General features: G+C 40.0%; 1 pseudogene; it reads right to left on the reverse strand.

Annotated features, from left to right (window-relative positions):
- Positions 1-1,122: 1,122 nt before the first annotated feature.
- Positions 1,123-15,651, reverse strand: part of LOC133562851 (neuroplastin-like) — a 22,311-nt pseudogene continuing 7,782 nt past the window's right edge.

Consider the following 15,651-nt stretch of genomic DNA (forward strand, 5'->3'; position numbering starts at 1 on the left):
CAAGATGCAGGAACCAGGATTAGGGTTAGGGTTATCTATCACTAAGCTTTAGAACTTTGTTGTTAAAATCTCCTTGCACGTCTGTCCCTGACAGCCACATTTCAGGCTCTGGAAACACTCTGTGGGAACGCTGCTTGGTGCCTGGTCTGACCTGCTGTGACTTACATTACCTTAGTAACTAGTAGTTGTACGGTATACAAGTATTAGTATAGTACCGCCATACTAATGAATCATATTCGGTACCATACCGCCTCTGAAAAGTACTGGTCCGCCACACCCTAAGATTTTTTGTTAAAATAAAGCCAATAATGCAATTTTTTCCGGTCCCCTTTATTTAGAAAAGTATCAAAATAATATTGGTATCAGGACAACCAACACTAGTCACTAAAATATCATGCAAAAGTGCAGATTCCAACCATTGAAATACTTTATATAGTTGAAGACTTACGGTCATTAGAAAACATGAGTGCACATAATAATGGCAGCTACAATTTCCATCTTAAAGATCTGAAAAGATTATTTGGGAATGTCCGGCAGCTTACCGGGCCTTAATTTACCCAGGTCTGCTCTATACACTCTAGTGTTTTAATAATAGATTTTATTTGTAAAAAGTACTTTACATTGAGCAAACAACCTCAAAGTGCTAGTGTATTAAAAAAGAAAGATATATTTATAATAAAAATACAAATTAGAACAGCTAATAGCTAGAACTAGTACTGTATATCTGTAAAAGAGCTTCCTTTTTTGTTTTCAAAAAAGGAGGGTTTTTAAGACTTTTTAAAAAAAAGCATCCACAGTCTGTGGTGCCCTCAGGTGGTCAGGGAGAGCGTTCCACAGACTGGGAGCGGCAGAGCAGAAAGCCCTGTTTCCCATAGTTGGTAGCTTTGTCCTTGGAGGTTGGAGGAGGATAGCCCGTTTGGAGCGGAGGTGTCGTGGGGAGCATTTGGGGGTGAGTTTTAGGGATTTGCTGCAAAAATGTGTGTCTCCCAACTTTGGAACCGATTTCAGAGGCAGATACGGCATCGATCCCAGGCTGGGTTTGCACGTTGACTAACCCTGCCGAAGGACCACCTGTGTGCAGACCACTTTGGACGTTCTACGCCAATAAAGACGCAGAAGAGATTGTTTTGAAATGTTTATTGGTAAAAATGGGTGGTAGTTTTGTGTCACAGGCTGATCAAGTCCCTTCCACATCCACTGTACACAAACCATGCAGCTGTGTGATGTTATAACATCTAATATTCCTTAAAGCTGTCACAGAAAAATGAAAAGCTGCTTAGTCAATATATTGATAGTAGTTGCATAGGATAAGAGCCATGCTGTACATACAATGATTGGAACTTATTTCATACTTTATACAATTAGTCAACATTGAAGTGCATTATACTATTTATATCAATACTATCATGATTTCATACATACAGTACATCAATTGAACCTTATTAGGCTTAGAGGGACATTGCAAAGCCCTTGAAATGTAATATTCATATCATAATGATGATTCTTAAGTCATGATATGTAGGAGAGTAATAAAATCGTACAAAACTGCCTCATCGGACCATCGCTCCGTTTTCTACACTGCAGAGATGTTTCATTTTCTGAAAACTTACTATAAAGACGATCTACATCAGGGGTGCCCACACCAGCTACTTCTCAATTGACCAAGTGGAGGGGATCTACCTCATATTTTGTGGAGGGAGGTGTGGCCAGCGCGCCTGCAGGAGCAAAGGTCACCGCCTCTGTCTATGGTGCTGAGGACGAGCACCACCATCAGATAGGGGCGGGGCATGTGCTGACGGCGAGACACAGCTGGCAGGTGATTAGATTTCACAGGTGGTACGTGTTAAATCTGATCATCAGCCGTCTTTAACGGGGAGAGGAGGACTGGAAAGTCCAGTGTCATGTGAATATTGTGGACAAATAAAACCTTTCTTAAACCAGAACAACAGTCTCCAGCTGACGTGTGCCATCTACCAAACCTGCGAGGAGGAAACTTCCACCTATTTATTTATTAAAGAGAGGTTTTTGTTAAAAAGTTAAAGGTGTTTAATGATAACCCAAGCATGTTCCTTTCATGAAGACAAGAATATAAGTTGGCATTATTGTGATGACTTGCATTGATTGGAATCAGACAGAAGTGATGATAATGTCCACATTTTCAAATGGAGGAGAAAAAAAAGCCCTCCTTTCTGTCAAATAGCACATTGAAGTGCTTTTTGCCATCTTATTTGTCCAGCTTCCATACTCCCTTTTATACACGTTACAAGAACTACATTGGCGGAAAACTCTGTAGCTTGCTAGCTTTATGAGACTTATTTTGCTAGCGAATGAAGCAGCGCTTTTATTGTGAAGACAGGAATTGTGCAGTCGGCCTTTAGAGTTTTGACGGCAGGTACGGCGCGAGAGTGCTGAAATAAAGTGTTTCTCGCCTGTAGGTCTAACTTTTGTGTGGTGTTGGGGTCGTGGGAGCCGTTTGCATTTTTTCTTAAAAGAAAAATGATACAATTAATTTTTCAAACTAAGACTCGCTGACTTTGGCTCATTTTCTGAAAAGAACATATGTCAGAATACATATTTAATGACCACACACCATACAGCCACCCTACACATTCCTATTACATATTAGATGTCCGCTAGAAGTGTGGAAATTGATGTTCTGTGTAGCGCACGTGCGCGCACACACACACACACACACACACACACACACACACACACACACACACACACACACACACACACACACACACACATACATACAAACTTCAGAGGGTCAAATGTGCGAGAAAATGAGAGCAGACAGTGTTGACAAACAATGTTGCAACCTTGTGTTTTATGTTAAAACGCTGAACAGATGTTTATTGGGATAGGGTAAACATCTGTTCAGTGTTTTAACATAAAAGTGTTTGATTGTGAGGCATTAAAAGCCACAAAATGCAACAGGTCCATCAGACCCACAAATGCTGGCTGAGTAACAACAATATGAACGTTGCACAGATAATTCCTCTGCCAGTTTCTGCATCCCACAGGGATTCTTCTTTTGTGTTTCTGCACCTGCGGTTCCCACACAAGGTTGCGACATTGTTTGTCAACACTGTGTGCTCTCATTTTCTCGCACATTTGACCCTCTGATGGTTTTATGTTAAAACACTGAACAGATGTTTATTGGGATAAGGTAAACATCTGTTGAGTATTTTAACATAAAAGTGTTTGATTGTGGGGCAATAAAAGTGAAATGGGTTCATCCGACCCACAAACGCTGGCTGAGTAACAACAATATGAACATTACACAAGAGTCGCTGGGGATCAACCTAATGGGCACCCCTGATTATTCTACATGAAGCCACTCTGAGAGAAGAAGACAAAAGGATGCTGTCTCAAACAGAGGGTCAGTATCTTGCATGCCATAGTTTGAGCAGTGCTTGAAGTGTAAAAATAGAGGGAGCAAACACGTCATGCAGTCACGATGGTTTTAAGTTAACAATCACATATTGATTAGAGCATTTCACACTCACACCATAAAATCATAAGGCATGCTGCATTTTAATTCTCTCCCAACCAGACTTTGAATGGCAGTTCCATTATAGCGACTGCTTTGGACTCCATTGTAGTTTACCTTCACCTGGTCAATGCGTGTGTAAGCATAAAGAAACCTGCAAATGACATACAATTAGAGGTTGGCGTGTTGCTCCCATGGTGTCACTTGTACCTTTGGGCAGGTAATGCATATTTATCACCAGGTTGCTCCTTTTTAATAATTGAATACTTACTCTGCAGACGGGCAGCTTAATTTGTATTCCTCTGGCGCAGGTTCTTGTCTTTGTGGTTGTTCGTTGAATTGGTTTTCCTGTGGCAGGAAGGAAATGACATCTCAAGCAATACTCAGAGTAACAAAACACTTCCAAACTTTTAGCCAATTGCAAAGTCTGTTTGATGGATTTCCTAAATGCTTCCATGTGGCGGAAACATTATGCGTGTGATCTGACAAAAACATGACTGCAAATAGGTTGACAGAAGTGAGTACACCCTCACATTTCAGCAAATGTTTTGACACTAAATCAAGGGGCAATAATGATAATAATAATAGAGTTGTCAGTGTACAAATATCCACCTCCAAATAGGGCTGGGCGATATATGGAATACACTCAATATATCGCGGGTTTATGTCTGTGTGATACAGAAAAGGACTATATGGTGATATCTGAGTATAGATTCTCACACAGTTGCAGGCATTACACTACAGGCTCTTCTTCACTCTCTTTCTTGTCTCTCCTTCACACAGAGACAAAACACCAAGCCCACCTTCTTACATACGTCACATACTGTCGCGCGTGCAACGTCATACGCCCTCGCCGAGCAGAGAGCTAGCAGAATGGGTAACGTTAGCTGTGGTGCGAGTGGGAATACGAGAGGAAGAAGATGCCAATCTGGTAACAAATGGAGGAGGAATTAATTCCCATCGTCTGGCGGTTGGTTTTGCTTCAAGCGGGAATATGTTGAACAGACAACCGTAATACATCAGGTATGCGGAAAAAGCGCTGCAAAAAAAAAAAAGTACCAGCACTGCTAATTGTAGCATCATTTGAAAAGTCACCCGCTAGAGAATGAGTGCTTGAAACTCTGCATGCCAACAAATCCGGCCGGTGCCACACCCACAAAATGCCGAAGCAACCTGCACATCAACACCACTTCCACATCAACACCGTATGAAAAAAATAGTCAACAACATAAAGAGATAACGTCCGCAGGAACCTACCACATAGTGAAGGACATACACTATTTGATTTCCAATTATGCAGCTCATTTTTATTTGACAGTTTTTCAAAATATCTTATGTGACATCATGCACAAAAAGTGCACTTTGTTTTAAACTATTGTAGTGTCGTTCTGTACAAAAAGTGCACTTTAATTTAGTGTTGTTTTGATATGTCATCTTAGTGACATCATGCACAAAAGTGCACTCATAGCTTGTTTTAAAATGTCTCTGACAATCTTGCACTTTCTGTTTTGGAACTGACGTGAATGTTTGTGCCACTGTGCCAATAATTGTTTAATAAATACACGTTTGGTCAATTGACTTAGTTGTGATTTCCCTCTCAGCATGAACGTTTAAAAGTAGCATATATGAATGCAGTAAATGATAAATGGGTTATACTTGTATAGCACTTTTCTACCTTCAAGGTACTCAAAGCGCTTTGACACTACTTCCACATCCACCCATTCACACACACATTCACACACTGATGGAGGGAGCTGCCATGCAAGGCGCTAACCAGCACCCATCAGGAGCAAGGGTGACGTGTCTTGCTCAAGGACACAACGAGGTTGGTAGAAGGTGGGGATTGAACCAGGGACCCTCGGGTTGCGCACGGCCACTCTTCCACTGCGCCACGCCGTCCCCAGTATGAAAAAGAATGTTTGAATGTAGACACATAAAATCATCATACTGCTGTGATTATATGCATCAAGTGTTCATTCAAGGCTAAGGAAAAATATGGAGATATATATGCTGTATCGTGACATGGCCTAAAAATATCCAGATATTAATAAAAGACCATATTGCCCAGCCCTACTATAAAGCATTAAATGCATTGGCAAAAAAAGTGAATTTTCTGTCCATGCCTCAATCTTACATTTTTTAAATCAAATGTTGGCCAAGCTGGAAGGAGCACCTCTGTGTGTCACCTTAGTACCCTCGCATGCACCATATGTGCACGTCAGCCAGGAAGTGCCAACCTCGCCCTCAAAAAGGAAGTATGGCAGGTCTCACATGAGGCCTCTTTTTGTTTTTTCAAGAACGCAATTAGCCATTTTCTGCTATTCTTCTGTGAGAAACGTTAAAAGTGATGAATGTCACCTTTCACACTTATGTTACATCGTTAGATAATCGTGTTAAACGATGCCAAAGTGTCATAACCTAAGGTCAATGCATTTTGTGGTGAGCGTGCACGCAGACTTGGAAGCCTCTGTTGGCGAGGTTTTGGAGTAATCTTTTAACAGCAACCCACTGACTGGAAGATCTACTCCTGTGGATATTTCTAGTCTGCAGCCTGACTGCATGTAGTCTGCTGCCTGAAGTGTGTGTGTGTGTGAGTTACATTCTCGTCTATTGCCCTCCCACTTGCTCTGACGTTTATGAAATACTTTCATGTTTATTTGTATTTAGGACATTTTACATGGGACTGTTCAGTCAAAATGGACCAGAAAGAAAGGACATTACACGCCTAACTCTGACGTAAAGGACGGCGACATTACGACTCCTTTCAAGGAAACCCCCAAAAAAAGGTTGGATAAAGAATTATGTTCATTTAACCTTGCCATGCGCATTAGTGAAGTGTGGCATGCAATAACATAAACAGTAACTTTTTTTTATGCAGTAATCAGAGTATGCATGTGTACCGTATTTTTTGAAGTATAAGTCACATTTTTGGGAGAAATTTATTTGATAAAACCCAACAGCAAGAATAGACATTTATAAATAAATAATAAATGGGTTGTACTTGTATAGCGCTTTTCTACCTTCAAGGTACTCAAAGCGCTTTGACACTACTTCCACATTCACACACACATTCACACACTGATGGAGGGAGCTGCCATGCAAGGCGCTAACCAGCACCCATCAGGAGCAAGGGTGAAGTGTCTTGCACAGGACACAACGGACGTGACGAGGTTGGTACTAGGTGGGGATTGAACCAGGGACCCCCGGGTTGCGCATGGCCACTCATCCACTGCGCCACACCGTCCCTTTGAAAGGCAATTTAAAATAAATAAAGAATAGTGAAGAACAGGCTGAATAAGTGTAGGTTATATGAGGCATAAATAAGCAACTGCTATGTTAACCTAACATATTATGGTAAGAGTCATTCAAATAACTATAACATATAGAACATGCTATACCTTTACCAAACTATCTCTCACTCCTAATCCATAAATCCCATGAAATCTTATACGTCTAGTCTCTTACTTGAATGAGCTAAATAATATTTGATATTTTACGGTAATGTGTTAATAATTTCACACATAAGTCGCTCCTGAGTATAAGTCGCACCCCCAGCCAAACTATGAAAAAAACTGCAACTTATTGTCCGAAAAATACGGTACTTTATGTTGTGACCGGGTGAATCTACAGTATCAGTATATAATGTTAATGGACTTTATTATCAATATTTTGTAGCAATGTGTGGGAAAAATTGCAGTGATGACTGAAAGATGTATATATTTAATGACTGAAAGATGTATATATTTAACAGAACATTTTGAAAACATACACTTTGATACTTGTGGAGAAAGTTCAGAACTTAAAATCTTGCAGAGAGACTCAAAAAACAAGTTACTGAAGTGACTGTGGAGCAAACTGTATGCAAAATATACACCAAAGCATATCAAATATTTATTATCTAGACCAGTGGTTCTCAAATGGGGGTCCGCGTACCCCTGGGGTACTTGAAGGTATGCCAAGGGGTACTTGAGATTTTTCTAAAATATTCTAAAGATAGCAACAATTCAAAAATCCTTTATAAATATATTTATTGAATAATACTTCAACAAAATATGAATGTAAGTTCATAAAGTGTGAAAAGAAATGCAACAATGCAATATTCAGTGTTGACAGCTAGATTTTTTGTGGACATGTTCCATAAATATTGACGTTAAAGATTTATTTTTTTGTGAAGAAATGTTTAGAAGTAAGTTGATGAATCCAGATGGATCTCTATTACAATCCCCAAAGAGGGCACTTTAAGTTGATGATTACTTCTATGTGGAGAAATCTGCATTTAGAATTGAATCCCTAGTTATATCTTTTTTCCAAATAGTTGAAGAAAGACCACTACAAATGAGCAATATTTTGCACTGTTATACAATTTAATAAATCAGAAACTGATGACATAGTGCTGTATTTTACTTCTTTATCTCTTTTTTCCAACCAAAAATGCTTTGGTCTGATTAGGGGGTACTTGAATTAAAAACATGTTCACAGTTTAAATGTTCACTGTTTAAATAGTCCCGGCACGAAGCAGTGCACCGCAGCGTCGGTAGTACATGGATGGAGACAGTTTGCCACGATTGCATAATTCTATCAGAGTGTAAGTGACAGTGTATCATTTACACTAGTTTAAGTTTAGGACGTTTGGGCGCTTCACGTTGCTAGTGTATGTGAAGTGCATGCTAACGGCTAGGAAGCTAACCGTGGCTAGCACTTGTGTTTGTGTGCTGCACCGTGACTTAAACAACGGCAAGTTAGACACGTTTAAGTTATTTGTTTATATAGATCCTCTCCCGTTGACTGTATAATTTGGAGAGCGAGTGTGGGACAGTATAGCAAGGTAGTTGCGTGATATTGTTGCTACATCGCTGTGGGGGACGTGGACACGCGAGGTTGGCGTGTCCATTGCACGCGCTTACGGACCAGTCGACAGAGAGGTGACCCAGGACGAGGCTGGTTCTCCTCTTGCTCCAGACTGGACTTCCTCATCTCTACTCCACAACGGGAGGTGTCCCCCTTTGTATAGCAGCAACTCACTACCCCACCCCGAAGTGCACCACCGGTTCATCAGGACCGCAACGGACAATCTTCCATCTTCATCCAGGATGCTTACTAGTTTGTCAACAGTCCTCTTCTCACCAATGGAACTGGACTCACTGGTGAGGGTGGCAGAGAAGAGGACTGTTGACAAACTAGTAAGCATCCTGGATGATGCCAGTCACCCTCTGCATAGCGTTATCAGTAGCCAGAGGAGCCTGTTCAATGCTAGACTGCTTCATCCCAAGTGCAGGACTAATAGACTCAAGAACTCCTTTGTCCCACACGCCATTAGACTGTACAACTCCTCTCTGGGGCGGGGGGAAGGGGGTACTAGGATGACAGGGGATGCAAAACAATAACAGTGCAATACGTTTTCATAACATGGTCACTACTGCCTACTTTGTCTTGTTATATTCTTATTTTACTGTTATATTGTTATTCCAATTGTTTTTATTCTTTTTGTAATAGTTCTCTATTTTGTTTCCTTTTAAACCCCCATTATTTACTTTTTACTCTATTTTAAATTTATCTCAACTCTGTACACTGCTGCTGGAATTTTAATTTTCCTGAAGGAACTCTCCTGAAGGAATCAATAAAGTACTATCTATCTATCTATCTATCTATTCTGGCCCAGCCAAGGGGCCCAGGTTGGACTGTGTGTGTGTGTGTGTGTGTGTTGTGTGATTGGTTTAGTGTGGGTTGTTCTATTGGGGAAGTAGCGTGTGAGTGGGGAAGAGTGATTGAAGTGTCTGATTATTGTATGTTTATTTGGGTGTACAGTAAATTGTTAAACTTTATAAGCAGTCTCCTCTCACTCTCTCTTAGATTAGATTCTTAAATGAATATTAAATAATTGGAGTCATCCCCCCTAAGGTGAAATATACAGTCCTTTATAGGCTCCTGTACATTGGTATTGGGGACAACCTTTAATACAGACCCTGTAATATAGAGAAAAATACATGTAATACATTTAATATGGTAAAAGTAAAATGTTCGTACTTACACTGGTCCAACTGGGTCATCATCTGAAGCAGCAAGGGGAAATACACACAAATGAAGACCAAGATAAGCAATGCAAGTAAGATGAAGAAGTCCCCCCATATCATTGAAGCCAGTGCATTTGATTAGGATGTTTTCTTTTGCATTTTGTCCACATTGCACAGTTTCATGAGGATAAATTGCAGTCCCGTGTAATCAAGCAGGACTAGCATGTTTTAGAATGCAGCACGACACTACATGGACAAATGAGAAATGCCATACACTGAGAAAACAGCAAAAGACCTGCTTTCATGCACAGTCAAAAGGTGTTCGTATAATCAATGATCTTCCTCCAACAGTAAGTTTGGGTGGAAGAAATGAGAGCATATGGGGGTAATTTGAGTCGTTTGCATGCTGTTTCACTGCTGCAACAATAACACAACATGAAAAAAGCATATAAATGCAAAAAAAATTGAAAAGGAGTAAGAATACAGTATCCTAAAGCATGCAGTCTTGCACTTACCACAAACACCGATTAGGTTGGGCAAATGGGAAAAGGGGGATATGGAAGATATGACAACAATAAAATATTTAGCACAAACTGCCCTAATTTAAGGCAATGCAATTAGAAAATCAATTATTAAAATGTTCTGCAATTATTTAGACACATGGGTCATGCTAATATTGTTATTTATATTTGGTTCAAAGGAATATAAAAAGTGGGTGAGAGGCCTGGACATGTGCAGACGCTAATGAACCTTTAATGACCATCTGATCATGTTTGGTCACAGCAGGAGTCAGATGTCTCACTCATTCTTTGCACGCTGCATACAGCAACATGGGACACAATATATCAATTCATGAATGGAAAATGTCAGCAAAGTATCATTCTTACATCATTGATGCCAGCGCAGTAGAATGAAGGGCTCAGTCGGATGTGAAAATCCTTGGTTTGCATTTGCAGCTTTAAAGTGGAAGTGCACATGTTTTGGAATTTTTGTTTGCTTTACAATTTCAAAAGCGATTCAGCTGCTGTTGCAGGAGATATTTTCTTCATGCCGTAGCATGGCGATGTTTTACTACGCTAAAAAAACAGTTCTTCAGTGTTTGCTCTTACAATAGCTTGGTTATTATGCAGGTAATGGAATGTAAATTTATTGCATTTCTAGAGGGATTTAGTGGCAGAATCAACAAGTCAACGTAGGGCTGGGTGATATATCGATATACTCGATATATCGCGGGTTTGTCTCTGTGCGATATAGAAAATGACTATATGGTGATATTTGAGTATACGTTCTCAGGCAGTTGCTTTTAACTGCAGGCATTACAATACAGGCTCTTCCCACTCTTTTCTGTCTCTCCTTCTCACAGAGACTTAAAACAAGCACACCTTCTTATGCACGTCATGCGTGTAACGTCACACGCCCTCCCCGAGCAAAGAGGTAGCTACATGGGTAACATTAGCTGTGGTGCTAACGGTGCGCTGCGAGTGGTAATACGAAAAAGAGAAGGTGTCAACCGGGTAACAAATGGAGGAAGAATGAATTCCCAAGAAAAACAGCACATGGTGCATCGTCTGGCGGTGGTTTGGCTGCAAGTGGGAATATGTTGAACAATTATGCGGCAAAAGCCTTGCTACAAAAAGTAGCAGCACTGCTAATTTGTGACATCATTTGAAAAGTCACCTGCTGGAGAATGAAGAGTGCTTGAAACTGCATGTCAACATCTCTGTTCGGTGCCACACCAACAAAATGCCCAACCAACCATTTCCACATCAACACAGTATGAAAAAAATAGTCAACAGAAGGAGATAATGTCCAAAGTGAAGGACATACACTATTTGATTTCGTTTTATGCAGATCATTTTTATTTGACACGTATTGAAATATCTTGGGTGACATCATGCACAAAAGTGCACTTTATTTGTTTTAAACTATTGTAGTGGCATTCCGTAAAAAAAGTGCACTTTAATTTGGTGTTGTTTTGATATGTCATCTTAGTGACATCATGCACAAAAGTGCACTCATAGCTTGTTTTAAAATGTCTCTGACAATCTTTCACTTTCTGTTTTGAAATGACATGAATGTTTGTGCCATTGTTTAGTAACTGTTTAATAAATACACTTTTGGTCAATTGACTTAGTGGTGATTTCCCTCTTTGCATGAAAGTTTAAAAGTAGCATAAATTAATGCAGTATGAAGAAGAATGTTTGAATGTAGACACATAGAATCATCATACTGCTGTGATTATATGCATTAAGTGTTCATTCAAGGCTAAGGCAAAATATGGAGATATATATGCTGCATCGTCACATGGCCTAAAAATATGGAGATATTAATAAAAGGCCATATCGCCCAGCCCTAATATTAAGAACTTTATTGACACATATTTCCAGGTGTTTGCAGGTCAGATAAAATGATGTCGCGGACTCGATCTGGCTCCCGGGCCTTGAGTTCGACACCTCTGCATTAGTGGCATTGCTAACCACCTGGAACAAGCCGATTGTTACAAACCAGAATACAGAAAAAAAATAAAATGTGTGTTCTTGTCTCTCATAAATAAAGTACTATCTAATCTAATCATAAAGATTGTGAACACTAGGCAAAAATCCACAAAAAAGTGCAGTTCCGCTTTAAATAGTAAAAGTCTCTACTGCTTGAGTTTTCAGCAAATCCCTGGAATACTATTAATCATTGAGAACATTCATCTCCACAACATGGATCACCATCCATCCATCCACTTTCTACCGCATATTCCCTTTGGGGTCGCGGGGGGAGCTGGTGCCTATCTCAGCTACAATCGGGCCACATATCTCGTTAACAACATACAGGGAATTGTCCTGACAAGGTGTGACCTACAGCAAGAGTGCGGGACCACGTCGGACTGAATTATTCAGTGTCAGGTGTGATCTGTCGAGGAGGAGTGACCAAAGCACTCTGATGGTGTGGTGAGTCTGCACAGCACAAAGCACACATCGGCCTTCCTTCCCTCAAAAACGGTGTGCGTTTGTGCGGTGGAGAGCATCCTACTAGCCTGCCTCTCTGTGCGTGCGCTAACTTCACTGCGGCACAGTGGCTGCAGTCTCACACATTATCATGACTAACATCACTTCTAGCAGCCGTGCGTGCAAGCCAGTCTCTGCTTGCTACATTGTGAGAGGAACCCATGCTATAACACAGGATTTCAGCATTACTCACTGACTTCATGCTGTAGGTTGAAGAATATTATAATTACGGACGTTATCGCCGGGGTTTTATGCTCCCGAGTCCAATACCAATCATCTGTGGGTGAGATTGGCTGATACCAATATTGATACTGATCACATGTAATAACAGTACATTTTTCAATGGATTCATGGTGAGTGCTATTGAAAGTTGACCAATATCAGCGGAATATTTAAACTTCAATAAAATAAAGTCAAAGTACAGAATAACTGAACAAAAGTAAAAACTCATATATACTACCGTACTCATTTGAAGTATTCTTTGAGTGTGAAAACATGAATGTGGGAGGGAGCGTGGCCTGCGGGCCTGCCGCGGAATGTTTTTTTTTTGCCAAGACCGGCCTCGAAGACAGCGACAGGTGCGTAGATGGCCCAGGTGGGCCTTGTTATCTAATCCATACTTGCCAACCTTGAGACATCCGAATTCGGGAGATGTGGTGGAGGATAGGGTTGGTGGTAGCGGGGGTGTATATTTTGAATTGAATTTAAATATTTATTTAAACCTGCACAGTTCAATTAAACACAGTTTTTGTTTTTTTTTACATGTTGGCAAAGATATTTATGCAAGGCTTGAAAAGGGGTTGGATGAAGCAGCTGCTTATAATAGCCCAACCCATCTCACTCATTCCACATTTAACATAAACAATATAATACAAGAACAATACTTTATAAACAAAACAAGAAAAAACTCCTGTACACTAACAATACCATGAGACTAGACGAGACAAAACAAACACACACACACATACACACACACACACACACACACACACACACACACACACACACACACACATACACACACACACACACACCTCTCTCCCATCGCTTTGTGCTAAGGGCATCACTCCCTCTCCTCCTCGTACTTCTTCAGTACTTCTTTTTTAAAAAGTGTTTTAAATTGAATCATACTAGAACAGGTTTTTAACTCGACCCCTAAGTTGTTCCAAAGACTGACTCCACGCACTGAAATGCACCTTGATTTTAAAGTGGTTCTAAATTTAGGCAAATATAATTTGTTGTTTCCTCTTAAAGTGTAACTATGGTGATCATCTCTGTCATGGAATAGGTTCTGTATATTGGATGGTAGAGAGTTTTGGGATGCCCTAAACATCATTTGAGCAGTTTGAAAGTTGATCACATGGTTAAGTTTAAGTCGCTTTAAGTCCATAAAGAGTGGATTTGAATGATGTCTGTAGTGAACATTGGACACAATCCTGATGGCCTTTTTCTGCAGAGTGACTAAAGGCTGTAGATGTGATTTATAACAATTTCCCCAGACTTCAACACAATAATTTAAATATGACATAATAAATGAATGAAACAATAACAGCAGAGCATTGGTGTTCAATAGATGACATGATCTCCTCATCATTCCAACACATTTAGCAACTTTTTTCCTCAGGTAACTTATATGAGGTTTCCATGAGATAGTTTCATCTAATACTACACCTAAGAAAGAATTTTGATGAACATATTCTATTGGTGTATCATATATATATACATATATATATATATATATATATATATATATAAAATAATTAGGCCTGCAAGGGGTTCTGGGTATTTGTTCTCTTGTGTTTATGTTGTGTTACAGTGCGGGATGTTCTCCCGAAATGTGTCTGCCATTCTTGTTTGGTGTGGGTTCACATTGTGGCGCATATTTGTAACAGTGTTAAGTTGTTTATACAGCTACCCTCAGTGTGACCAGTATGGCTGTTGACCAAGTGAAGTAAAGTGAATTACATTTATATAGCGCTTTTCTCTAGTGACACGTTTAAAAGTAGCATATATTAATGCAGTATGAAGAATAACGTTTTAATATAGACACATAGAATCATCAGACTGCTGTGATTATATGCATCAAGTGTTCATTCAAGGCTAAGGCCAAAATATGGAGATATATATGGTGTATCGTGACATGGCTTAAAAATATTGAGATATTAATCAAAGGCCATATCGCCCAGGCCCTACTCCAAAAAGACAAAAACATTTTTACATGTTAAAATGCAAAAAAAAAATTAAAAATTATCTTCTTGTCTCTCATAAGGATTTGCAAAAAAAGTGCAGTTCCCCTTTAAAGTTTATCAAGCACTTGTTTTTTGGTGTTGTTTCAAGCAAGCTTTGCTATTAGCATGCCAGCTCCTGACGTGGTCTCGGTCTTTAACATGTTTAGCCTCATCCCCCAGCGATAATGATACCTGATAATGACACTTTAAAATGTATATTGGATGAATATCTTGGAGGAGCAGCTCCACACAGAATAGAGATACATAAGTAGCTGTTAGCCACTAGCAGTCATTGAGAGGCGATTGGCATTTAAAGGCATTAATCAGAAATAGCGATTGCATACTTTTTTTTTTTTTTTACTGACAAGGCACATTCCTGATTATAATCTCTATGTTTATTCTGAATTGTTAGCAATATATTTTTAAAAAAATTGTGGATTTTATTGTCACGGAAATCAATCAAAATGTATTTAAGACAGTGGAAAAAATAACTGTTTGAAAAGAGCTTCCAGTGACTCACCGTCTTGTAAATCCTCAGGCTTCTTGCGCTTTTCGTAAACAAACAGTTAGCATTAGACCATCAAAGGATAGACTGATGTTAGGCGAATATGAACCTAACCCTATAAACAGAGGCTCAACACAGGGCAGCCAAATGGCCTGCGGACTCTAAGCATGGCGCCTATCGTCACTGCTAGCAATCAAGTTGGCTGGCATCTGCACTGGTACATCCCCCGGGTCCAAGTCTCATGTCACCAGGCTGACGATGCTGAGCCATACAGGATGTAGTAGTCTTCTGCTGCTGACTGCAAGCAAGCAGTCCAGGCATGAGTTGTCAATTCTCCAGTCTGGCAGCCGAAAATGGACGAACCGTTCACCCTTATGCAATTGAGTTTGCTGGAGTGTTCATACTAGAGGTGGAA

This window comes from Nerophis ophidion, linkage group LG12 (genome assembly GCF_033978795.1).
Source record: "Nerophis ophidion isolate RoL-2023_Sa linkage group LG12, RoL_Noph_v1.0, whole genome shotgun sequence".
In the NCBI taxonomy this organism is placed as follows: domain Eukaryota; kingdom Metazoa; phylum Chordata; class Actinopteri; order Syngnathiformes; family Syngnathidae; genus Nerophis; species Nerophis ophidion.